Genomic DNA, 3,808 nt, shown 5'->3' on the forward strand with positions numbered 1-3,808 from the left:
GTATTTTTTGATAGATAGAGCTCTCTTTTAATTTGTATAGAACTTAGATTGCTCTTTTTTGGTACATATGCTAATGTGCTCTTTTGGTATGTGCTTGGATTTGATACAGGCATCCAATTATATTCACTTAGATTGACCTAATGAAGATATATGTCAGATTAATTAATCTTTTTGTTTTATTCTGCTTTTTTGCATAAAGTTGATAAAACGATAGATGTCTTGCATGCATGGTTAAGCTAATAAGTGTCATTTGCTAGTTCTGTTAAAAGAAAACTTTAGAAGGGCTTATTTGCAACTTTTACATAATGCACTGGTGACCACCTTATTCTCCAGCTTGTCCAGTTTGATGGATAATATTCAATTTGTTTTGTTCCATGATAACAATATTTACAATTTGTTAATTACTATTTGTAAGAACTGGTACTTGTTTGGTACTAGTACATGGATGGTCATAGATAGTATGGTTGCTTTGGATATTTGATTTGAAATACATAAAACTTTTAAGTATAATCCATAATTGTGGTATGCATTAGTATAGTTGCAATAATCTTTACTATGTTTATTTCAATCTTTTCATGATGTGGCCGGTTATATACCTACCTCAACATTACCTCAACAATGCCTAAAGAAAACAACCACATATTGATAACATCAGCTAACAAACGAAGGCTTCCAAATTTAATTAATTATCCGAAATAAAAACAATAAATAATCATGGAGCAACCCCAGTTTACATTGATAAAGCATACATCTGATATCACAACTCTATTATCACAACCACATGCATATATTCACTTTTACTGCCCCAGTTGATACAAGCATCCAACTATATTTGAACTTAATAAAAAAATTCTGTAGCTTCAAATCAAGAATATTCTCCAAACATGCCATTGATTGTCGAATTTTCCTGAAAAGAAAGAACAAAAAATAATACACATAAAATAGTTGCAGGAGAATATCCATAAAAACCAACTTAAAATGGTTTACTCAAAAGATGCATAACTTAATTGAAAAAAAAAATACAAAATATAAATGAACTCAGTTTAGTTCAGTTCTTCGAATTAACCTAACAGCTACAAAATAAACAACAAAAAATTAACAAAGATTAAAATGCTGGTAGCTATAGATTTTTTTTTTTAAAGTGAATAACACATGTAACAGTCAGGAATTCTGATCACAACAAATAAGCCACTCCTTAGCAAATTATATGGAGCAATGGATTGGTATAGTAAACTAACTATTGAGAATGGGATATTATCGCAATTTGACGCATCTCATCTATACACTGGCACATTCGTTGCTGCTGAACACAAACTGCAACCCTCTATGACATTACCATACCACTATTACGGTAACTGGTACGACAATCTCTGACGATTAAGCCCCAAATTGACGCTTCCCTGAGCTTTCATGCCCCAAAACGATGCTAGATAAACAATTAATTGAAGGAAATCGCATCAAAGTAAAAGGAAATCGAATTCAAACCTGACCGGCAAGGATAACCGCTTGCTCGGCCGAGAACCACCTTGCTGGCAACTTCTGACCGTTGAAAATTGGTGTAAGATACTCATGAGATCAAGGCGATGCAGACAGAAGTGGCCGAGTAGGAGAAGCACGGTTGAGGCGAAGTGGCTAGGGTTCGTGCCTTGAGAGACAAAAGAACGGTTCATAAGTTTTTCAGAGAAGGGTATTTTAGTCCAAAATTATTTTCAGTTAATTTTTAATAAAAAAAAGTATAAGAATACAGCATTAATGACATTCTCACAAATTCAACAAGTTTGGAATGACAATTTCTCAATTTCAAAGTTTAGAGTGACATTCTCACATTTTCAAGGTTTTAGAGTGGCATTCTCACAATTTTCCCTTTGAATAAATAGAGGGATCTATGTATAAAAGGGGTCTGCTTAGTCATATCTGGACTTTAAGATTGGTGCTGGGACATCAAGATTTGTACTTAGGCCTTTGAATTATGTGCAAGCCATTGGATTTGAGATCTTGGGCTTTAGGATTGATACAGAAGAAGTTTTAATCAGATGAGCTTTGAGATTGGGCTTTTGGGCCTTTAATAAGCGTACTAGGTCATTAATTATTGTGCAGAACATGGATATCATTCATTTGGGCTTTGAGATTGGTTCCATGTTATTTAAATTCATTTGAATCACTGACAGAGGGGTCCCATGTTGTCAGGAGCCGTTTTAATGCATGATTTAAATATGGGCCTTCAGATCAAAGGGTCCTTCAAGATCCGTGTTCTAGCTTCAATATCTGTGCAAAGGGGTTTTCTAGATAGGGTTCTTCCCCGATGAAATGAGTCTGGCTGATCCCGACCACGGCGGCTCTGGCCAAGGGCATGGCTGTGATCGTCTTGATGTTAGGAGTTGATTAGCACCGTTGTCGGCCGCTGGCGACCATCAGAGGCGGCGGAAGGGGATCCTTTGGTGTCAGTCGGTACCGATTGGATTCCAGATTGATTTCAATCAATTTCTTTGGGTTTTTTCTCTGATTGATTGGTTGTTTAAAGTCGTGTGAGACTATAAAAGATATTTGAAGCATCAATTTCACATTTGGAGAAACCTAGGACGTGATTTGAATTTACTGGTCTCGGTTTCAGTATTGATTTGGTACCAATGGCTGGTACAAAGGGTTCAAAGCTCAATTGAGCATTTAGAGAGATCATTTAGACCATTTCAAGGTTATTTGAGCATGGCAGAGGCATTGGATTGGACTGAGATGGGTCCTGGCTATGAAGAACACATTTGAACTTGTCATTTCAGTTTCTTTTGATCCATTTTCTCATGATTTATGCACATAAGATGCAAGTTTTATTTCACAGATTCAAAGATGTATATATCAAGGATTTTTGTTCCAAATTTGAGATTTTTTCTGAGCTCGTTTGCTCAGTCAAATGGTTTGAACAAGGTCCAGGGGTATTGAAGGTAATTTTGTCAATTTAATTACAGAATTTTCATTTTTTAAAAGTTGAACTTTGGAGATCCATAACTTTCTGTAGGAAAGTCCAAATGATACAAACTTTATATCAATTTTGTGTGTTTTAATGTCCTTTATTTGGCTGTGAAGTCCATTTTTCAATTTGATCAATAGACTGATCTGTATTGTCAGATTTACCAGCAGGGGTCATGTATACACATTTCAATGAATTCCACTGTACCAGTGATGCTTTCAATGCCTTATATTACCGAGTCTGGACTTGGCATGATGTCCGAGGGTGCCAGAGAGTATCAAGTGACATGGTGAAGGTCTGGTTTGGTTCAGAACAGGTTTTCAAAGGCTCAAAGCCACTGTTTTTATACCAGTAAACATAAAGAAGAGATCAAAGGGTTCAAAATTCATAAGATCATTGTTTTAATACATTTTTAACATGTCAGAACTTAGAAATATGCAGGGAGATCCCTGATCTTTCTGAAAATCATATTTTGAGCATATCCACTTGATTTTAAAGAGCAATATCATTAAAACTTCATTGGAAAAAGAGTGTAAATGGCATGTGGCAATATAATTGCTGCATATTTACATCTTAGTCCTCAGTTTCTCACTATTTGCAATTAAATCCTTCAAAGTAATGAAATTAACCATTTAAAGGGCATAATATCACTATTTTCTGGATTCAGTTGCAATTAGGCTCTCTCAAGTGAACTTAGGGTTGAGAACTATAAAGGATGCCATGCTGGCTCACTTTGAATAGCCCTTGTGTGTTTATCTTTTATTTAAAGTCACTTTATTCCCTATTTTGATCATTTTTATAAAGAGATCATGAGGATCTGATGAGCAAGGATGCCATCTGGCTCAC

The 3,808-nt window shown here is 35.3% G+C and overlaps 1 long non-coding RNA gene across 1 annotated transcript; it reads right to left on the minus strand.

Moving 5' to 3' along the window:
- Positions 1-665: 665 nt before the first annotated feature.
- On the minus strand, positions 666-1,859 carry LOC144572787 (uncharacterized). Its single transcript, XR_013517807.1, has 2 exons — positions 1,486-1,859; positions 666-907 (listed from the first exon to the last, which is right to left on the minus strand). It is a non-coding gene; the product is annotated as an uncharacterized LOC144572787 (long non-coding RNA).
- Between the last annotated feature and the right edge of the window lie 1,949 nt (positions 1,860-3,808).

Source organism: Carex rostrata, chromosome 20, assembly GCF_964058835.1.
Source record: "Carex rostrata chromosome 20, lpCarRost1.2, whole genome shotgun sequence".
NCBI lineage: Eukaryota > Viridiplantae > Streptophyta > Magnoliopsida > Poales > Cyperaceae > Carex > Carex rostrata.